General features: G+C 36.6%; 1 pseudogene; it reads right to left on the bottom strand.

Moving 5' to 3' along the window:
• Positions 1–565: 565 nt before the first annotated feature.
• LOC139165391 (mucolipin-3-like) lies at positions 566–22,570 on the bottom strand (annotated as a pseudogene).
• Positions 22,571–24,326: the final 1,756 nt, after the last annotated feature.

The raw sequence follows: 24,326 nt of genomic DNA, 5'->3' as shown, positions 1-24,326 counted from the left end.
AACCTCTTGGAGTCTCAAATAAACTGGACTAAGTAAAAAAGCTAAAACTTTGGAACCTGGAAATACCTTGGGCTTATCGGAGGAGAGCAGAAACAACGGGAAAACAGCCTGCTTTCCATTCAGAACTGTGAGTAAACAATAAGTTAAGAGAAGGGAAATGGCGGAGGCAGTTGGGGAAGAACTCACAGAGAGAATGGACGCTTTGATGAAAACTTTTGTTATGGTCGGTCAGCAGCTAAAAGAAATGCAAGATGTGGTGGCTAAGACTGAGACCGAGCTGCAAAAAGTGAAAATAGAACAGCAAGAAGTGAAAATAGAACAGCAAGCCCAGGGTATTAGGGTTTTAAAGATAGAAGAAGGAAGGGAACAGGACCGCCAACGTATAAATATGCTGGAAGAGATTAAGAAGAGCAAAGTTACGTCTGAGAGGATTTAAAGCAGATTTTGCCGATGGCAGAAATATGATCCAAAATATTCAGCAATGGTTTAAGGAGTATAAGATTGAAATTCAGGATCATCAAATAGAACGTGCACATTGGGTTTTTGGAGTGCGAAGAGACGGCAATCAACGAGACATCGTAATTAAATTCCTCTCAGAAAAAGCAGCTGAAACAGTCTACAAAGATTTAAGGAAAATTACTAACCTTACTTTTAAAGGAGCCTCGATCCGGGTTTTGGAGGATTTGTCGGTGCAAACTTTGCAAGCTAGGAGCCAGATTTTCTAATGACATTAATTAAAATGATGCATTTTAGAGATAAATTTAATAATTTTATAGAAACTATATATTCAGGCCAACAGCTAATATAATAATAAATGGAGATAAGACAGATATAATTAATATTGAAAAGGGAGTTAGACAAGGTTGTCCAATCTCTCCGCTACTATATATTTTGTACATTGAAATCTTATTGAACTTTGTGACAACAAATCCAGATATTAGAGGTTTGAAAATTAAGAAGCAACATTATAAGACACAAGCCTTTGCCGATGACCTAGTCTATATCATACCATTAAATTCGGGATTGGAATTGTTAAGGGAAATGGAAAAATTTTGAAAAGTAGCGAGGCTCAAAATCAACAAGGATAAAACAAAGATGTTAACTAAAAACTTGTCCAAGAAACATATAGAGGAATTAGAGGAAAGAATAGAAATTAAATCAGTTTAAAAAGTTAAGAATCTGGGGATTTGGCTTACAGCCAAATGTACTTTGATAAAAAAAAGACAACTACCCAAAATTTTTAAATGATATGCAGAAAGATTCAACGAAATGGTCTAAATTACAAATATCTCTGTTAGGGATCTCAGTAATTAAGATGAATGTACTTCCAAAGGAATTTTACCTATCTTCCTTGGTGACTTCAACCCACCTCACATTTCCCAGGGCAAAAAAAAAACAAGGAATATAAAATCTTACTGGAGAAGATTTGTCCAATGTCAGCTAAGTTATGGCATGCGCTGCACTCTTTTGGACTATTTTCAACGGATCTTCACTGTTGATCGTTTTGTTTGCTTGGAATCAAATCAGCTGAATGTATAAATTGATATAGAGAAACATGTGTATCTGGCATTGAAAAGCCAAATTGAAAGCTGGACATTTTGAAGGTGAAAAGGAATCAACCAAAATCAGGATTGCTTCCCTGACTGCAACATTGCTAGCATAACAGTACAGCCTTTGTGGAAGGGAAGGGCTGCCTTATGAGGAGAGTTCTCAGACTTCCATGGCCATCTCACAGTTATAAGCCGTGGTCTGGTCTTGCCATGACCCTGGAATTTGGGTGCCAAACTTTAATTAAAAAGTTGAAATTGGATTTCAACTGGATTTTAATTGAAGGGCCATAAAATTGCCCTTTCAGCTCTGAGCTTTGCAGTTGAAATCCAATTTCAACTTTTTAATTAAAGTTTGGCACCCAAATTCCAGGGTCATGGCAAGACCAGACCACGGCTTATCCAGGGCCTCAGAATATCTCCGTTGCTTGAACTGGAGTTCCCAGCAGCTAAAAAATGATCTTTGGATTTGATATTTCCTCCATTTAATTTGCCTCCTACAGGTACTTAATAAAGCTTGAAATCTCCTTATGAACTGGTGTGTTTGTTTGGTTTTGATTCTCAAAAAGCCATTTATTTGGCAGCTGGCCATTGCCTGACACTTGCACACACACACACACACACACACACATACACACACACACCACAGAAACATATCAGATTTATTTACTTTGAATAACAAGGTAAATTTACAAGTCTTCAGAGAGGGGTGGCATACAAATCTACTAAATAATAATAATAATAAAAATAAAAATAATAATTATTATTGTTATTATTACAAACAAACCAAGGACCCACCCACACATTTAATGTTCAGAAGCAATTGTGCCAAGAGAACAAGATCACTGGTAAACCAGGCTGTCACCAGAAATTCATTGTATCCATAAGGTACCTGGGATGGATCACCAAAATGGATCTGGCCTTGCATAGGCAGTCCAAAGCAGGCTGCAGCAATACCAAACCATCGAGCCACACCGTGCCAAGGATAGGAAGCTTTGCTTGCTTTCCTACGCAGTAACTTCCCCGGCTGAGCAAAGATGCTGGAGAGGAGCACAAGCCCCTTGCCACTTTGTCTGAAAGGGAAGAAGCCAGGCTTTGCTCACCCCTCCTGAAATGGAGCACATCATCTCCATGCCAGGAGAAGCCTTCCTCCCAAGTCATTTTTCTAGAAAGCAGAATTCTGGGCTGGCTCCTGGTTCTACAGCCATGACAGCTAGTATTTGGGCACCAGCAAAGAAAGCCTTCCATTCCTTTCATTCTAGGTTAAGCTGAAAGAAAAGAGCCCACAAGGGACCACATAATACTATACTACACCTGCCAAATGACCTCACCTAATGGTCTCATCTACTTTTAGTATTAAAAGGAGCAGGAACAAACCCTGATTGCTCAGACCATGCTATTCATGTGTTCACACAGTGCTTGGAAGCTTTGAATTTTGGATGAGGAGAATTTTGTGGGCATGGCTTAATTTGTAGAAGTTGCTTGTCGGTCATATAACTGGGTGGGAGTGGCTTTGTGGTCATGTGACTGCGTCAGGGTGGCCAACTTGACATCACTAACATCAAGGGTTAGTTAGGGTTAGGGTGTCTGACCTCTCCTCGCCTCAATGAGATACAATTTCCATATCTATTTACTATTACTGAGCAGGCAAACTATGTTATTTAATCCTATGTACATATGCCATATGTAGACTTACATATTACATACAGGCACACAAAAATATACATTATCTACTATGTGTACTGTATGTGCATGTACACGCACACGCACACACACAAACACACCTCTTCTGAAACTATACATATTCAATCTCACTTATTGCATTTGGAAAAAACATACCCAGAGTTCACGCTCTGCCACACATTTAACTCTGACTTCTGTACATTAAAACATTCCACATGCCTTCAGATTTACTTCCCTAGTTTGCACATACCACTATTAGAGCCAGGAGATGTCATGGGTTGAATAAAATGTGGCGAAACTCAATTGGGCTCAATTGTGGTCATCAGTTAAGGACTATCTCTGCCTTCCTCTGCATGGCAGCCTTGTCCTAGTAAACTCCTTCTTTCTGGCAATTGTTCTCTCTGTTAGAGGCACCAAAATAATCCAGACAGTGTAAGCTTTCCTGCTGCAGCAGGGGGTTGGACTAGATGACCTCCTAGATGTCTTCCAGCCCTAAATTGCTGTGTTGTTTCAAAGTGTCTTCTGAAACGATGTCTAGAACCACAGTTTGTGGTGCTTCCTTCCTCTTCTCTCTCTCTCTGTTTTCTCCCTTTCCCCCCTCCCCTCCCTCCCTTCCTTCCTTCCTTCCTTCCTTCCTTCCTTCCTCTATTTCTTTTTTCTCTTTTTTTGTCTCTCTTTCCCTTAATTCGTTTCTTTCCACTTTGATGATTTCTTACTGAATCTGTGATGATTGTCCAGCTCCAGAATCTCCAACTACTTTCAGCAATTTTTGACAATGTTTTTATTAAGACCTAAAGAAGGGGAAAAGGTACAGAGATGTTATCCAGCTGCACAAAAATATAATAAAGAAATCAAAATGGTCCCGTTTTATAAATCAAACAAGATCTATTGATCTAAAGAAAATAATTTTAATAAAAATAAGTCACCCTGAATAAGAAGTGCAAGATAAGAAACCGTACTGTTATAAAAAACCAAAGAATTAGTGGGGATAATCACAATTGCTCACTTTAGAAAAGTATAACTAATACCAAAGTTATCTTATGCACCATTATTTAAAAGGTCAAACTGATATCTTTATTCCTCAACCCTCAGAAAATTTAAAATAAATCAGTAATTGCTTTCACTTTTAACCATTTGCAATTCTGAAAAATGGGTATCTATCTATCTATCTATCTATCTATCTATCTATCTATCTATCTATCTATCCATGACACTGGGGGATCATGGGAATCCAGAGCAGCTTTCAAACCAGTGTAGGGTCACTAGGCTTATGAGGAAGTGCCTACAGTTTCACTAGATTCAAGACTGATGTTCTGTTAACCTGCTTTCTGTTCTCATAGCAGCCAACTTAATATTGAAGAAACCAAGCTGTCAGATGATGCATCTGTCACCCAGGCCTTTAGTCACCAACCTTTTACAACAACAGAAAATATTTATAGGACTCTCCTCTTCTAATCTGTATCTTCCAGAGTTTGACAGGTCTTTGCACTGGGCTATGAATGAATGAAGTTCTGTCTCTGGAAAGCCTTCACGCTGGTAATGCTAAAAAAAAAAGAGTTGTTGTGTAGTACAACTCCAGTGGATATTATATGGCTATGAAAAACACAATTTTTAAAGAGGGGTGAGGAAAAATAGGAAAGGTCAGGTTTCTCCTGGTGAGTTAGAAGCCATTAAATAAGTAGAAAAGTGAGGTTCTTGCACCCTATTTCTCATCCACTTTCCCCCAAGTTTCCACATGAGATTGGGAAATTAGGGTGAACTTGTAATCTGCATTTTATTGGTCTTTAAACACTGGTAGAAATGACAGGGGAACACAACTTTGAGCCTCAGGATTCCAGGCAGACTCTAGTAGCCTTGGAGGAAATATTCAGATGTCTTCCAAATGATGCTGCCAAATTATACTTTTTCATATGAGAGAAGAGGAAAATTCTGAAATCAAAGAGCAAAGCCATCTTCTCTGGCCCCTTGTGATTTACATGGATACATCCATTCAGTTTTATTGCCCAGGAATGGTAAGAAAGTGATGTGGTTCTGCCATCTTCCAGGATGGGTTTTCAACCTCCCACAGCACTAGATTTTTTTCAACTTCCAATATGAAAGCTAACCAGAGCCAAATCTGCTTTGTCAAATCGTACGTTAGCTACCTGAAGATGCTGACGGCTGCTAAGGCAATAATTAAATAATAGAGAGGGAGCAAGGCCTTTGAAATATGGTGCTGGAGAAGACTTCTGCGAGTCCCTTGGACTGCAAGGCGATTGAATCAGTCAGTCCTAGATATCAACCCTGACTCCCTTTAAAAGGCCAGATGCTGCAGATAAAACTCAAATACTTTAGCCACCTAATGAGAAGGAAGGACTCACTCGAGAAGAGCCTAATGCTGGGAGAGATTGAGGGCAAAGGAATAAAGGGATGATAGAGAATGAGGTGGCTGGATGGAGTCACTGAAGCAGTCAGCGTGAGATTTAATGGACTTCAGGGGATGGTAGAGGACAGGGAGGCCTGAAGGAATGTTGTCCATGGGGTGACGATGGATTAGACACAACTTTGCATCTAACAACAACAAAAATCATAGGAATTGTGTTGAATTAAATATCCTTGTAATTCAATATAAACATAACATTAACTTAAAATCTTGTCTTGCTCCTGGGGTCTTCTCACGTCAGTATTGCAAGAAGAGTGCTTGAGGGCTTTTCATATTTTTTTTGTCTTTAGGGCCTACAGAGGACATTGGGAAGTTGGAGCACCCAAACTATCTTCTGAAGAGATTCACTCATATTATAGGCAATGGGAAGGGAAAAACAACTGTTATCATAGTACATGTCCTCTTGCCCAAGGGAAATTAAGCATAGTAGTTCAGATTAAAGTAGAGTTGGGAAATTAAGCAATAGGTTATAGCCTTAAACTTCAGTCTTGGTTGTTCTAAAGAACTTGCTCAGTTCTTTAGAACCAGATAAACCATGCTAACAAAAAAAATTAAACACAAAACACTTATCACTCAGCTATGGAATAAATCGAACAGATGGCCTGTGATTTGGATGCATTATGGGCAGGCCAAGCCCACCCAAGTTCCGCAAAGGGGGGAAACATCGCAATACATCATAGGACGGTAACATGACTCTGTGAGTTTGACATAGACCGAATAAATGATGACACTGCATCATGATGTCATCATGCAATTGGCCCTTTTTTACTTACTTGCAGTAAATATGAAGTTATCAGAGCTCTGTGTCATTTGTATGATGATGTCATGGTGGAATGCTGAATTCTTGCAAAGGTGTAGAATATCTCTGTTTGCAAAAGAGACTAATGAAATGAACAAAATCATTTGATATTCAGAAAACTATTTCAGAACTTTTGGAAATTCACATTTTAAAAATTAAACGTAACATCCTATAGTGATGTTTATGTACCTTCACTGTTTCATACGTGTCTGTAATTAAGGCAATGAAGAGACTCAGGACCATGTAGATAAAAAGTCTAATGAAAGAGTAGAGATAGATACGGCTGAACCAGGTAGCTTTTCTGTTGCATTTTTGCAAAAGTAGCAAACATGTCATCTCCATTTATCAAAGAGAAAAGACATTCAGAAACCATATTCAAGGTATGGAACTAGAAGAGAACAAATATTCAGGAACAAACAGACAAAATAAAAGAAAATTATTTCCATTTTTTGCTCAAGTTGTTTAAAAAATACTGGTCAAATACAGTAAACTGCAAATAAATGTTACATGTTTTATTCAATACCAGCCCTTGAAAATCTCTGGATATTACAATATTTTATTAAGGTTTGCATCAATGCCTCAGATAATGCAGAATATATACCTATACGTGACAACTCCATATTCTGGTGATCATGTATAGTTACATAACTAAAGTGATAAACTGGCCCTTTCAGATATCTTGGCAGCGTGCTCATTTTGTTAACATTTGCGCAAGACCCTTCAGATACAAAACTAGATGACAAACATCCAACTCACAGTACCTTAGCATGATATGGGCCCAGCACAATCCAGCCACAGAAGCAATAACCCAGATAAATCATAGCCGCACAGGAGCACGGAGAGTCAAAATAAGCAGCTGAAAAACAAGGCCCAAGAAAAACCCAGAGATGCTCATTAGACTTTCCAAAGATATTCAGCATTGCCAGGTAATAACAGAAAAGAATACCAAGAGCATGAGTGTTCCAGAAGATCCTTACATTGTATTTCTTAAAGAAGCTGAGGTAGCGGATCACTCCAAGCCACACAAGCATGGTGGAAGTTCCTAACAGGATACTGCAGACGTCATAGCTTGTCAGACTCTATATGAAGATTAAGATGATGTTCAATAAATTACACTAACGGAATTTCAGGTGGGATGCCCATAAAAAAAGGACCTTTTATATTCATTTTAACTCTTGGGGATACCATATTTTCTTTTCTTTTGACACTGAGATGGGTGACATAAAGTTTTGCTAGATTAGGAGACAGTTCTTGGGAGGTGAGTAAACCTTATAACATTAAAAAGAAATGGGCTAAAAATGTCAGGGCTGTTTCCTGGTGGACAAAGAGCACAAATGCATTGCACAGCAAATTAATAGACTTTTGATGATATGCACAGATACTGCTCATTTCTAATTTCTAATGATATTACCATGGATAGGTAAAATATACAGCTAGAAAAATGCCTTCTCTGGAGCAGCAGTTTTCTCAATGTGACCATTTTCCCCAGTTGAAGACTCAAGTGAACTATACAAATAACAAAATTCAGGTTGGTCAATAAGATTTCGATTGGGACTTCCAAAACTGGAACACAGGTCATCAGGATTCAAGTCACTTACCTTAGCTTGTATCTCCATCTTTAATGTAGAACAAACTATGGTAAGAAGGTCACTAACGATGATCATGATATACCATCCATTGACAAATTCCACTAGATCAGAGAAAGATACTTCTTTCTTATAGTGATGTTGGAAAAAAGTCACAAATTCCTAGGATACGTGAGAGGGCAAGAAAAGAGAAATTACTATTGAGAAGCTGCAATTAAATTTATTAAGAGATACTGACAAACATAAGCTTACCCTTTGTAGATAAATTCCTTTAATTACAGATCGTGTGCAGAGAATCAGTGATGCAAGACATGTCAGTATGACAAAACCATCAAAGATCATCATATAATGGGTATTCTTCTGTACTGGGAAAAAAAGATTGATTTACTTCTCTATGCATAATAGTTAACCTGATACTCTCATAGAACACATACTCATTTGTGTCTGAGGGGAAATTTTCTTCGTGAGATTGCCTTGAGAGAGTGCTAATAATGGAGAAGAGGCCTCCATCTTACTTAATTTTTCAATACAGGGAGAGGTGGATAATTAAAGGATTCAAAGCCATCAAAAAGAATGAATGCTTCATACTTTTGGTAGTCTAAAGAGGACCCCTCCTCCCTCAAGTTATGTAGTTATTTGCACTTGGGGCAAATTTCCCATTGTGGGGAATTCCCTTCTAATATACTGTAAATCAGAAGTGAAATTCAGCAGGTTCTGACAGATTCGGGAGAACCAGTAGCGGAAATTTTGACTAGTTAGGAGAACCGGCAAATACCATCTCTGGCTGACCCCACAGTGGGGTGGGAATGAAGATTTTGCAGTATCCTTCCTTGCCACGCCCACCAAACCTCACCCACCAAACTGGTAGGGAAAAAAATTGAATTTCGCCAGTACTGTACATATTAACCATATAGAAAGAGACTTTTTTAAGGACTATAGGTGAAATGATGTAACACACATATTCAAATTGCGTGCTCAGTTGACAAACATACTTTAAAAAATATAGTTACTACAGATCATAGCAAATACTGTAGCAAATACTTCATGCATCATAGCAAATACTTCATGCATCACTAGGCCTTCAATAAACCCTAATAAGCACTAAATAAGTAATAACAAAAGTATGTTTTTTAAGCTTACTTGATCCAGAAACATGCCAGTCTTTACATTCCTTGATGGCAATATCATTGTCTAGGCTTATTTTAATTCTTCCACTATGAGCTTTGTTATCAAAGAGTATCTGCAGATATTGTGGAGATAGAAAAGATGCTATTATTCTTATTTCTAAACACTTGTTAGTTCAGATAGAATATGAATAATTATCACAAATGGCAACTCAACAAACATTAACTAAGTCGTTGAGAAGGGGTAATTTAACCTTACTATCACCAGCTGTGCAGAAATCCTCATCGACCTCCGATATTGTTGCAGGAGAGATTAAAGATCAGACACCCTCGCTTCAAAGTTTACAAAATTCCCTAGACAAAATTCAAGAATTTATGATAAAACAACAGAAGTCCTCTAACCAAACTCAAAAAACTATAATTAAAAACCATCAGGAGACACAAAAAAAAATTCGAGGAAGTAAATGAAAATTTTGCCAAATTTAATAATATAATAGAAAGTGTTAAAGAAGCAGTAGACCAACAGGAAATTAAAATACAGCAAGTGGAAGAGACAACCGAGGTGAATAAGTTAAGATTAACTAAAAACGAAGAAGACCTCAGGAGGGTAAACAAAGATTTAGAAGGGGCCATTGCTCAATTAGAATTTGAAAAAGCCTCATTTTATCTTAGGCTACAAAATATACCAGAAGAAAAAGGGGAGAACTTGTTTGCGACCGTAGTTGAACTCTTTGCTGAAGAGTTAAAAATAAACGAAAACGAACTAATTAACCACGTAGACGAGGTATATCGAGTGCAAACTAATTACGCACGTCGCCATCAACTCCCCAGAGAGGTCCACCTTAGATTCACTAAAAAAACCCTGAGGGATGAGATATATAGGAACACCAGAGGGGTCTTAACGTATAAAGGAAAAGACATCATTGTATTGAAACAAATACCTAAAAGAATTAGGGAACGAAGGAGGGATTACCATTACTTTACAAACAAATTAATAAAAAACGAGATACAATTTAGATGGTTAGTGCCAGAGGGGGTAATGGTAACGTGGAAGGGGAAGAAAATAAATATAGAAACACTAGAACAAGCAGACAAATTTATTCGAGAACATCTGAAGAAAGAAGGGGAAAGTAGCACGGAACTGGAGACAACAAGCCAAGAGGAGGGAGAGATAGAGGAAGAGAGAACAGACAAGATAAGCAAGGGGAAAGGGGAGAAAACAGAAAACTATAGAGAGCTTAGAAGCAGCAAAAGGGCAAGATAGTTGACGAAGAATGAATAAAGAAATTAAATTATTTTCGGTGAATATAAATGGAATGAACTCTCCTCAAAAAAGAGGACAAACATTTACAAAACTAATAAAACAAAATCTAGATGTAATATGCCTTCAGGAAGTCCATGTAAAGAAAAAGGATAAGAAAGTATTGGAATACCCGAAATTGGGGAAACTATTCACATCACTTGCAAATGAAAAAAAAAAGAGGAATTGCACTATATATTAAAAGCTGGTTAAATCCAAAAGTAATTGACAGTGATGAAGAGGGTAGAATACTTATAATAGAAATCGAAATTAATTTAAAAAAAAACAAATTTAATTGTGATTTATGCTCCCAATAAAGACCAAAAATCTTTTTATAAAAAGTTGTACCAAAAAATAATAAAAATTGAAAAAGGAAACATTTGTGTGATTGGGGACTTTAATATAATAATAGATTACGACAAAGACTATAAAGGTAAAGAAAAGAGTAAAAAGAAAAAAACTATACCAGAAAAACTCAAAGATATTATAGAAGAATTTAAGTTAAAGGATACATGGAGGGAAAGACACAGGGATGAATGTAAATATACTTATTATTCACACCCACACGACTCATGGTCTAGATTGGACATGATATGGACAAACATAGAATTACAACAAGAGATAATATCAGCAGAAATAGAACCTAACTTTTGGGCAGACCACAATCCAGTAAGTATTGTAATTAGAGGAAACCAAACCAAAAAAAATAGATGGACAATGAATACAAAAATTATACAAGAAAACAAATACAAAGAATTTTCAAAAAAAGAATTAGATATCTTTCTAGAAAAAAATTGGAATAAAGACACAACCATACAAAATATATGGGACACAACCAAAGCATATATAAGGGGGATAACCATTGCATACACTAGTAAAAAAAATAAGGATAAAAATAGGGAGATGAGAGAAAATCAAAAAGAATTAGAACAAATAGAAGCCGAATGGATAAAAGATCCAAAAAAAATCGAACTAAAAGAAAAAAGAGATGTAATTAAACACAAGATTAACTTGATAGCACAGGAAGAAATAGCCCAAAAAATCAAAAGTGTAAAACAAAACTACTTCGAACACGCAAACAAACCGGGAAGGTGGCTTGCCTATAAAATTAAAAAACAGAAAGAGAAGAAATATATCCAACAACTGGAAGATGAAAAGGGGAAAAAACAAATTGATATAGAAGAAAAAAAAAGATAATACAAAACTATTTTCAACAGCTATATAGGAAAGATGATATAAAAGAGGAAGAAATAGATCAATATTTGAACGAGATTGAACTACCCCAAATATCGGAGACCAACATAGATAGAATGGATAAAACCATAACTATGACAGAATTAGAGCTAGCAATTAAAAAACAAAACAATAACAAAACCCCAGGAGTAGATGGAATACCAGCCGAATATTACAAAGAAATATACGAACCAGTCAAAAAATTATTACTACAGATGCTGAATGAGGTGCTAGATAAAGGAGCAATGCCTGAATCCTGGAAGGAAGGGTTAATAACACTAATACCAAAAGATTTGGAACAAAGATATTTAATAAAACAATACAGACCAATTGCATTACTAAACTCAGATTACAAAATTTTCACAACAATATTAGCAGAAAGGTTTAAAGGGATAATTAACGAAATCATACATACGGACCAGAACGGTTTTTTACCAAACAGAAATATAAAAAATAATCTGAGAAACATTATAAATATTTTAGAATACTATGAGGCAAACCCAGGAAAGAATTTGGCATTAATATTTTTAGATGCGGAAAAAGCATTCGATAATTTGAATTGGAATTTCTTTATTAAACAACTGACCAAAATGAAATTTAAAGAAAAATTTATAAAAGCAATCAAGACGATATACTCTACACAATCGGCAAAAGTTATAATAAACGACCAATTAACGCAAAATATAAAAATAGAAAAGGGAGTACGGCAAGGATGCCCCCTTTCCCCATTAATATTTATTTTGGCCATAGAAATCTTATTAAATCAGATAAGGTTAAATAAAAATGTTAAAGGATTAAATTTGAAAGGACAAGAATACAAAATTCAGGCATTTGCCGATGATCTAGTATTCAATATAGAAGATCCAATTGAATCAGGGGAAGTTTTATTAAAAGAGATTACTGAATTCGGAAAAGTAGCAGGACTTAAAATTAATAAACAAAAAACCAAAATACTGACAAAAAATTTAACAAATACAGAGAAGAAAATATTAGAAGACAGATTAGGCCTACAAATAGTACAAACAGTTAAGTATTTGGGAATAAAATTAACAGCAAAAGCAATCACAATAAAGGAAGATAATTATACGGTTTTAATAAAAAAAATAAAAAAGAAATTAGAAAAATGGAACAAATTGCCTATCTCGCTCATAGGTAGAATCTCAACAATAAAAATGTCCATCTTACCCAAGATTCTATATCTATTTAGGACGATTCCAATTATATTAAGAAAAGACTTTTTTCAAAAATTAAATAGAATGATTACAAAATTTGTCTGGGCCGGAAAAAAACCTAGAATTAGAATACAATATCTTCAAGATAATATCAAACAAGGAGGATTTGCACTACCAGATTTCGAATTATATTATAATGCAGCAATTATGGATTGGTTGAAAGATTGGTTTAAATTGGAAAATAAAAGACTATTAATACTGGAAGGACATGATATGAGAACAGGGTGGCATGCTATCCTCTGGGAAAATAAAGAACAAATACATAGTTATTTCAAACAACATATAATAAGAAACTCGCTATACATAACTTGGAAAAAAATCAAAAAAATGTACTACCACCAAATCCCCAAATGGTACTCGAGCTTAGAGGCGACGGTATACCCAAACTCAAGAGAACTAAACAAAATGTTAAATTATTATCAAACATTAGAAAAAAATGGGGAATTAAAAACCAGGGAACAATTAGAAAAAATTGGAATCAAAATTGATTGGTGGGCGTATAACGTAATTAAATCAAAATATCAAGAAGGGAAAAGGAAGGAAATACAAATAAAAGAGATAGAATTAGATAAGATAATTTTAGGCCAAGAAAAGAAAATGATTTCCAAAATATATAGATATATGCTACACTACAAAATGGAGGAACACATAGTTAAAAATAGTATACATAGTTGGGGCAAAAATTTTGGTTATAGCATAAATTTAGATAAGTGGGAATCAATTTGGATCAAAAACTATAAATTAACAAAATCTACAGCTTATAAGGAAAACATATACAAAATGTATTATAGGTGGCACCTTCCACCGGCAACGTTAGCCAAAATGTATAAAGGAACAAGCCCAAAATGTTGGAGGTGTAAAAAAAATGGGGACCTACAACCACATTTGGTGGACCTGCCCAAAAATGAAAAAATTCTGGAACAAAATGCAGAATTGGATAGAAGAGATTTTACAAATGAAGATAAATAAAAAACCTGACGCCTTTCTCCTGGGAATTATAGATCAAAAAATTGAAAAAAACAAACATTACTTATTAATTCATATATTGACAGCAATTAGAATAACGATAGCTCAAAATTGGAAGCAACCCGAACCACCTGAAGACGATTTGATAATTAAAAAAATATTAGACTGTGCTGAATCTGACACACTAACAATTAAATTAAAAAATAAAGAAGATTCCGAACATGATAAAACCTGGATACATCTTTATAACTGGTTTAAGAAAAGAAATAAAACTCAAAAGAAAAAACCAAATTAACAATACTTTATATCCTTTTTATTACATAGAAAAAAAAATACAAAAGACATATATACAAAAACCCTTTTTATAAAGAAAGATCTGTATGATATTAAAGAAATTGAATGAGAATAAAAGAAGGCGGATAAGAAAGAATTAAATTATTTAAAGAACAGTGACAACCTACAAGAGAAAATGGTATACGCTGAGGACACAACATACTTCACCAGAAAATAATTTAAAATCAAAAATCATTAAAAACTTACCTCCTGAAGGGAATACAAGTACAAATATTATAAAATATGCTAAGTGAATAGTTATTGTTATTAATGTACTTAAATAAGCAATTAGATCTTTTTTTAAGAATATTTTTTTTTGTTTGTCATGTTTGTTTGTTTGTTTATTTGTTATGCGTTGATTTAGCCTTGTATTAATATAAAACATATATTGTATGTAAATGTGTATATATTTGTAATAAAAAAATTTCTAAAAAAAAAAAAGAATATGAATAATTTATGCCAAATGCTTGGTAATAAAATCTATATCTATATCTATATCTATATCTATAACTCTATCTATCTATCTATCTATCTATCTATCTATCTATCTATCTATCTATCTATCTATCTACCTACCTACCTACCTACCTACCTACCATCCATCCATCCATCCATCCATCCATCCATCCATCCATCCATCCATTTATCTATCTACTATTCTTCTCAAAAAAGCCATAAAGTCTTATAGTTAGCTTGAAGTATAACTTTGAAGCAGTGATGGCATATAAAAAGCATGTTTTGTAGAAAACAGAAAATGCTTGGAGTTAGTTTAGTTCTGTAAGTGTACCATTCTGAGGAGTATTCAAGTTGACCGCCAGCCATAGTCAACCAAAAATAAATAGAAACAAATTTTAAAATGTACAATTACAATATACTTACACGCATAATAAAAGTATTAATATTATTGTTAATATTATTGTCAAAAAGCTAATACTATACAGAATTATGTTTTGAACTTAACTAAAAGGAGTATAGGTGAGTTACCGCGAGAATTAATGTGAATTGCAGGACACACACACACACAAAGAATAGCTGATTTACCAAATGGGTATTTGCAGCTGTGGGCAGGCAAATCTCTGGTAGCAATAAATCATTGGTGCCTGCCTCTTGATTAGCTTCAGCGTTATCATTTCCCTTCATTCTCTACTTCTAAGTTGCTAATGTATATACTGCAATAGTCCACTTTAAGAAGACGCTGACACAATCTAGGCCCATTTCTCCCATCCCAAACCTGCCCTTCAGAAAATGACTAACTACAAGTCTTCATCACTTCAATTTTTTTTACTTGCTTCCTAGTTTATCTGCACATAAACAACCAAGCTCAGAAAGTTCCAAGGACTCCACCTTTGTACTTACTGTTAGTGTGAAATCATAGCAGTCTGGGAGTTCATGTTGTCGAATGGTCTGGAGATTAATGGCCTTCAGTTTGAACGTGAGTGTCAGAGTTACAAGTCTAGAACAGAGACCGGAGCTTTATTTCACCATTACCAAAAATGTTCAAGAATGCCAGCAACTTTTATTTCTCCTCACCTCTGGAAGTCCAAAGTGAAATTGAAAGGAGTCTTCCTCAGTGTCCCATTTTCCAGAGGTAGTATTGGCTCCACATAAAGACACTCTGTGGGAAGACAGATGCTTTACGGCATATAGAAAATACTCAATATTTAATACGATGAGGAAGACATAAAATCAGTAATAAGGAAATTAAATTGTCTGGTCACTAGTAGTCTTATCTAAATAATACGAGATGTAAAATCTTTCTTCATACTTGCAAGAAAAAAGCAGCTATGTTTTTTCATTAATTTAATGCATATATTTACTGAACTTCTGCCTTATGGGAATTCTTATTTGATAAAGAATCCCTGGAAATATCTGTTAGTTAAAAATTAACCCAAAAAGGAAATTTTATACTTGATCCACAGATCAGTACCCTAATACTCTAATTTCTATGGTTACAGGCCCTTCTACTTATGACTGTAGAATGATGTTTCAATGCAGTTATAAATTACTTCCATCTGAATAAAATGAAGAAACAGTAATTCAGAAAGTTCTTGTACTGTAATTATTTGTATATGTTACACATTGGTTCATGTAATTGCATACATATATCAAGAAAAGACCCTCAATCTTTCAACAGTCCTTTAATATCTTTCAAACCCAAGAGGTTTAAGCTAAGATATCCTTACAGAATTCAGCTTTTGGTATTGTTTGGAAATGTTGTGCACATATGTTTACTATTTCCAAACTCTACAAATAAGTCACAATGCTTCTGAATTCTCATAACAGACACTACCAATAATTCTCTATGTTCAGTAATCAATATTCATGTTGAACAGTTAAGACTGTCCACTCAAATTTATTCACAAAGTTTCAGAGGGCAGTAGAGTCAGCAATATATTTCGGTATTTGCCTAAAGCACATAAACATGAATGGCTCAGGCAGATAAGCTAACTGGATTTGTAAGTGCATTGTAAGGTGACATTTTCTTCAATACTTCAGGGCAAAAGTAATAGCGCAAAATAATCCACACAGCAAACATTTATGTCATCCAACAGGTTACTAATGCTTTCTATCACATGTCTACAGTCTGAGGGCACTGCCTCACTTTTCCTAATAGTAAAGTTCACCCTGAACCTGAATCACCAATTAGTGTTGGTAATGTTTGCAACGTTGAGTTGGCAAGACACTTTTGTGGATGAGGGACATCAATTGCTTCAATTTTGATTATACTACAGTATCTTGCAAGTAGATGCACCCTTAACTCTTTTCAATAATTACCAGTATGAAGAACCTGCTTCAGATACTATAAAGTCAACACACTGGGCTATGAGTCAGCCATTTTTATCAGCAGGGTATCAGGCCACTTGGAAACTAAGCCACGTACACCCTAAAGGTGCTTTTTTAAAGAGGCACCTGGACTTTCTGGTTTTTCTTTGAAGATGTTCTGTTTCTCATCCATGAAGCTTCTTCAGCTCAGAGTTGAAGAAGCTTATTGGAGGAGAAGCAAAACATCTTCAAAGAAAAACCAGAAAGTCCAGTTACTTCTTGAAAAAGCACCTTCAGGACAACCATAACCTGGATGACTGAGAATCTCCATAGACATAAACAATGTACATCTATATGGAATATACAAGGTCTGACTGAAGCTGACATCATTTGAGTGAAATGGGGCAAGGACTTAAATGAAGCACCACTACTGCAGTTTTCATGACTTAAACAAGACTCTAATGTACAAGTAGTCCTCACTAATCACAGTTACTAAGTGATATAGTCATAAAGTGAAACATCACGACAGTTCCACTGCAGTCATTAACCAAATCACCTCAGGTTGTTAAGCAAAATGGCATGTGGCTTTTGTGACTTCCTGCCATTTTCCACAATGATTCTGCTTGTTGGAAACAAGCTGAGAAGGTGACAATGGATTTTGCAATACCTGCAAGTTCAGGGATTGGTCTTAAATATACCTTTTGACTGTTGTCGTAACTCTGAACTGTTACTGAATGAAGCAATTGCTAAGTGAGGACTATCTGCAGTAGTTGAGTTTCTTCCTGTACAAATAAAATATCTGAAGTGTCTACCCATTATATTGTAATGATACTGGAAATTACTATGTGTTTGCTTTTAAACACTATGACTTTGCTCAAGTTGTCTCTCTTTCTGACCTCCGCCCACCCCACTCTCATTCCCTTTTCTCTCACACACACAGAAACAATCTATCTGCTTTGAGTAGTTCAGTATATCACCAGTTTCAATTTCTGGGTCAATATCGACAGTGTCATTTCCTGTGCTGATAATTCCTCTCTTGTAGAAGTACTGACATATTGCCATGGGCGTCTCTTCTGATCCTTTCTTTTCGTAGGCGTGATTTCCAACCGAATTAGCACGCAGCTGTAAGAACTAAGCGACAAGGTACAACCAGTTAATGGAGCTGCCTGATAATTAAAACTGAACTAATTGGAGACGCAAGAGAATGTCTGCGATGGAACATACTGCTTTTCAGATTTATTGATCTCATGAATAGAATTACAGACTAAGGTTCAAATAAAACTCGGTGAAATGGATTCAGTCATAGAAAACCTCATTTTTATGGGCCAATTGCCTGTGTTACCTTTATCTCATGAGGTTATTATGGAATTAAAAGGTCTGCATCTCTTGCCTCATTACAGCCAATGCAAGCTCCATGGTATAGGAAACCAATGTGATTTTCCTTCCATTCATATCTGTTTACATATACTGACTTGGCTTTTTTCAAGCTTAGTTTAAGTTCAGTGTACAATATTTTATAAAATACTAGCTGAAAACCCAGCGCTACACAGGTATTTATAGACGTCAAAGCATTTGTCTGACAGGGAGCCATTGAGAAGGGTCTTTTTGCCCCCTACTCCCATGCCTATCACCCCTGCCCTCCCCCTTCCCCCTCCCATGCGATCTTCTTTCCCGCTCTTTCTACTATCTTGGCACTTTGCCCCAAATCCACCAGGGGGCACCGTCTGCCTCTGACAGGGAGCCACTGAGAGGGGCCTTTCTTCCCCCTACCCCCATGCCCATCACCCCTGCCCTGTTCCTCTCCCCTCCAATGCACTCCTCTTTCCCACCCTTTCTACAATCATGGCACTTTGGCCCACCTTCTGTCAAGAGAAGGGAATATCAAGTGCTTTCCCATTGGTCCAGTGGAGGGCAAATGTCATGGCTGGATTTCCAGAGGAAGCTGTGATAGAAGTGACATCAGAGACAATGTCCTCTCTAGGACGCTGCACTCGCTCTCATTAATGGCCCAGGTGTTTCAGAGTTATGCAGGAACACATATACACACTAAGGGGTGCTAGGGTGTCTTACTCCCACAGTATTTGTTTCCAGAGGGTAAATCATCTGTGTACCAAGTTTGTTTAAAATTGCTTGAGCCATTCCCGACTTATGCTGGAACATACAGCCGATAGATAAATGGATGGATGGATGGATGGATAGATAGATAGATAGATAGATATTACCTGGTTTATAGCGAAAGAGATCTGGTCATAGACCTCTGTTTGCGTGTACACTGCATAGGTGTCATCCATGCTGTCCATATAACCTTTCAGGAATAGATGCTTAAAGGATACGTGTTTTCTTCTTTAAATGTAACCACCATTTGATTGCTTAACCCCAAAACTACAAGCTGAAAATATCAATAGAAAGGGAATTCTTCAGCTAAAATACTCAAAAAATCCATTCTGACCACAAGTACATTAAATTTTTTAATTGATGGAGCATTCGTAGCTCCCGTATCTTTCAAAGTATAAGACACACTGGAGTATAAGACGCACCTTAGTTTTGGGGGAATAAAATAGGGGGGGGAGAATCAACCTATCAGGTATTCATCTGGCTTGTGTTCTTAGTCAGTTCAGGTTCAACACATTATTTTATCTCCTGGTTAGGGCTGAAAAAGCCTTTTTCAGAGGGCATAGGAAGCAGAGAAGATTGTCAGCACCTTGCTAGGGCTGGGGGAAAAAGCTTTCAAAAAGTAACATTCAAAGTATAAGTCACACCCAAATTTTCAGCTTCTTTTAGGGAGGAAAAGGGTACCTCTTATCTGTATATTCCAAAAAATACAGTAGTTCTACCAACATTCCCTACTCATTCTCTTGGTAGTTTCATTTTACTCTGAGAGTGTGAAAGGTAAATAAATCAGGAATTGAAAATATAGGAAAAAAGAACTGGGTACCATCCTTCCGATTTTACAACTTTTATTTTCATTCAGTGGTCAAAGACTCCTCCTATATTTATGTAACTATACAGTATTCTTGTTACACAGTTCAATATCATGACTATTTTATTCTTTTTGATCTTGGATCTGTTTTGCTGAATAATAATAATGAATCGAGGCTGCAGTTCAGTTCCAAGTCCAGCCCCGCTCCGGCACACGTCACATTAACGCAGTTCGCAAATGCTCCTCTTCCAGTTCTAGTTCAATATTAGTATAGTTCATATTGGACATTTTCATACTATATTCTGAACACACAGATTTCCTTATAGTTGGTGAACAATGAGCATTTAATTAGTAGAAGGCTGAAGAGTGACATATATAATACTGAAATGAAACTGCAGCTATAATCTTGATATTGTTCATTGTCTCCACTTGACTAATAGCCTATTCTGTTCATTACCCCAATCCAGCATCCATCAAATATTTGGACTAAAGTTCTATAATTCCTAAACGAGATAGCTATGTTAGCTGGAACTTATGAAAGTTCTTCCGCAACACAGAGGGAGAACATATGATGAAGATACATATAATATTATTAAATTTGCCAATACTAAATACAGTAATACCTCGTCTTACGAACTTAATTGGTTCCGGGAGGAGGTTCATAAGGTGAAAAGTTCATAAGATGAAACAATGTTTCCCATAGGAATCAATGGAAAAGCCAATAATGCGTGCAACCCCATTAGGAAAAACCAAAACATTAAGGCTTTTTAAAAAAAACAGCTGTGGGCAAACGAAGCTGAGGCGAACGGAGTGGGGGGAGGGACAGCGAGAGGTGGCAGTCCCAACGAAGCAAGGCGAAAAGAGCCTCTCTTGAGCTCCATGGGTCTTTCCATCCTGTTTTTGCCCACCCCGTTCTGCTCATTTTCCCCACACCTTTCTCCTCTTGAGCTCCATGAGTCCCTCCCGTTTTTTGCCCACCACTTTCTGCTCATTTTCCCTGCACCTTTCTCCTCTTGAGCTCCATGGGTCCCTCCCGTTTTTACCCACCCTGTTCTGCTCATTTCCCCACCTTTCTCCCCTCTTGAGCTCCATGGGTCCCTCCCGTTTTTACCCACCCTGTCCTGCTCACTTTCCCCACACCTTTCTCCTCTTGAGCTCCATGGGTCCCTCCTGTTTTTACCCACCCTGTCCTGCCCATTTTCCCCACACTTTTCTCCTCTTGAGCTCCATGAGTCCCTCCCGTTTTTGCCCACCCTGTTCTGCTCATTTTCCCACCTTTCTCCTCTCTTGAGCTCCATGAGTCCCTCCCGTTTTTACCCACCCTGTCCTTCTCATTTTCCCCACACCTTTTTCCTCTTGAGCTCCATGAGTCCCTGCCGTTTTTGCCCACCCAGTCCTGCTCATTTTCCCACCTTTCTCCTCTTTTGAGCTCCATGAATCTTTTCTTCCCGTTTTCCCCCACCCCACTGTCCTAATCTCCCCCACACCTTTCTCCTCCCTTGAGATCCATGAATCTTTTCTTCCTGTTTTTGTCCCCCCAACTCTGTCCATTTTTGCGATCCTGGGATTTCCCTACAGCATCGCGTTTTTGCGGAAGTCAGGAGGTGGGGTTTCCCATGGAGGGGAGCCTCGGGGGATCCCAGGATTGCAAAAACTTGGAACTAATGTCTGGAGGCGGGGCATCCCAGCAGCTGTGGCATGTTCATAAGGTGAAAAAAGTTCGTAAGAAGAGGCAAAAAAATTCCAAACTCTGGGTTTGTATCTCGAAAAGTTCGTATGACGAGGGGTTCCTATCATGAGGTACCACTGTACTTGACAAAAATATTTTCCTCCAAAATACTCAGTGTGTAAGAACACAGGTCATTTCAATACTTACAGATGATCCTTGATTTACAATCACAATTATGACCAAAATTTCTGTTGCTAAGCAAGGCAATTATTACATGAGTTGTACCTGATTTTATTTTTTAAAATGGGGGGGGGGAGCATGGTTTTTAAATGAATCACTGCAGTAATTGATTGAATTATGCTAAATAAATCCAGCTTTCCCTATTGACTTTGCTTGTTGGAATGACTTTGCTTGTTGGAATGACTTTGCTTGTTGGAAGCCAGCTGGAAAGATTGCAAATGCAGGTCACATGTTTCTAGGATGCTGCAAGCATCATTAGTATATGCTGGCTGTCAAGCGCCCAAATTCTAATCATGTGACCATTCCCTTGTAACTTTAGACAGTTGCTAAACAAATGGTTATAAGTCGAGGACTGCCTGTATTAAGGTCTGAAAGTTTCAAATACCAACCGTACAGATGGTTCTAAAAACACAAGTCTCTAAAGCAGCAGTAAATCAGAGGTTGTCACTCAACTGGTTATAATTTCTTGAATTTATATAGCAGTAGCTAAAAATGTGTAAGTAATAATTGTACTGCAGCTGTGTATCTCACCTGGATAGTGACCATAGCTATTTTCAGAATTTGTATGCCCAGCTTCCACGGTTTCCTTCCTCGGGCCCAGAATTTTTCACAGGGATTCATAAAGAAAAATTTAAGTTTTCTTCTTAACTGATCTTCCAGAAGCTGGCACATTGATGCATGATGTTTTACACTGTATAAATGCTCATCATCCTGAGTACTGCAGCTGCCTACAAGCACTTCAGGATTTTCCATTGCTGGAACAGAAAAAAACATTAGCAATATTGGAATGATTAACCAAAAATGCTATGCATGTATTTGTGAGCATATCTAAAACTCAAGGTGTGATTGTCTCCTTTAACAATGAGAGTTTCAACTCTAAACTACAAGTATTACAGCACATTCCATGCCAACTTATAGCCCATCGATTTTATTTCATCAACTAATCACAGCAGTGAAAAAGATATTAACAGTGAAGAAAAATGAGTTCTCCCACAGTTCTCATGTTCCTATCATAAAAAGCACTATTTTTGGAACCAAACATAAGAAGGTTTTTTCCATAAACACATTATTTTGTTTATCAGTTTTCCTGTTAAGATTTTACAGGATATTGTTTCAAGAGTTATTGCTCAAAAAAATCTTCCACATTTCTCCTATCCTCCCCCTCTCTTACGTGCACATTTATCCTTGGCTCTTGCTTGATTTCTGCGCCATCATAAAATGGCTGAGAATCACAGCTTCTGAATGGTCTAGAAGTCCAATAATGAATAACTGTGGGTTCTTTAAGACATGTGTATTATATGGAACTCCATTCTATGTCTTACCATCATACAGATCACACTTTCAGAGAAAAGTCACAGAACAAACAAAGAAACTTTAGCACATTGAGGGAGTTCCATAAACAACTTCCTGGGGTTTTTAGTATTAGGAACCCTAGAAATTACAATATATTCAGTTTGTTCTTAGAGTACAAATGTCACAGAATCTGCTTAAACTTCCTTCTAGTTCTATTGACCCTCTAGTTCCACAGAAGGCATGTGAATTATTTAGTTCTGTATTTGCAACATTGGCCTTAATGTATCACAAATTGTTTGTAGAGGACAACAACAATACTGAAGATACCAGAAAACCAGGTTAACTAAATTCAAAGAATTTATTATTGAGAATTGTATGGTGCTCAAGAAATATAATTGCATTATTGGTATTGCTATGAAAAACAAAAGAAGCAATATTTGGGAAACAGATTCCTGCACATATGAAGGACAAATAAGTTAATCTATAAAGCAGTAGCTCACTTCTCTTCTCTTTCTCTCTTCTTCCCTGGTTCAGGATCTATATTATAAGTGGCAGATTCCTCAATTCATCTCTTTCTCTCTCAAAAAGCACCAACGCACAATTGATATGTTAAGATAAATGGGAGGAAAATCATTGTTATCTCATTTGACACTGGCATTTAAATGGGAAGTGATTTTGTGCTCATTCTAAAGCAGTACAAAAATATTTTCATATATTAAATTATTTTGTGGGACCTATCATATTTGTGCAAGGTGACTGTCTATTCCACAGAATTATTAATGTCATATCGATCCTGTAATACTGCCAACCCAACAGGGATGCTCATAATCTCATAAGATACATTAAAACCCATGCAAAACTGGGGCTAATTTGGGCCGATCCCAAATTATTTATATAAATGTTGCAGTCAACTTATCAAATATAATGCTAAACATTCTCTTTATTGATTTCAATTGCCAAATCAGAGCCAGAGGAAGTAACTGTATGCAGAGTTAATTAGTGAATATACAGTCAATTTTTGATATCATCATTTGAAAGTAATACGCCGCTTCCGAACTGATTTAACTGTTGCTCATAAAATCATACATCACAATGTACTCCCTATTGGCGACTACTTCACCTTTAACCACAACACCACAAGAGCATGCAATAGATACAAACTAAATGTAAATTGCACCAAACTAGACTGCAGAAAATACGATTTCAGCAATAGAGT

This window comes from Erythrolamprus reginae, chromosome 3 (assembly GCF_031021105.1).
Source record: "Erythrolamprus reginae isolate rEryReg1 chromosome 3, rEryReg1.hap1, whole genome shotgun sequence".
In the NCBI taxonomy this organism is placed as follows: domain Eukaryota; kingdom Metazoa; phylum Chordata; class Lepidosauria; order Squamata; family Dipsadidae; genus Erythrolamprus; species Erythrolamprus reginae.
Note: the sequence above shows the minus strand (reverse complement) of the source record. Positions and strands in the feature narration are given on the sequence as shown.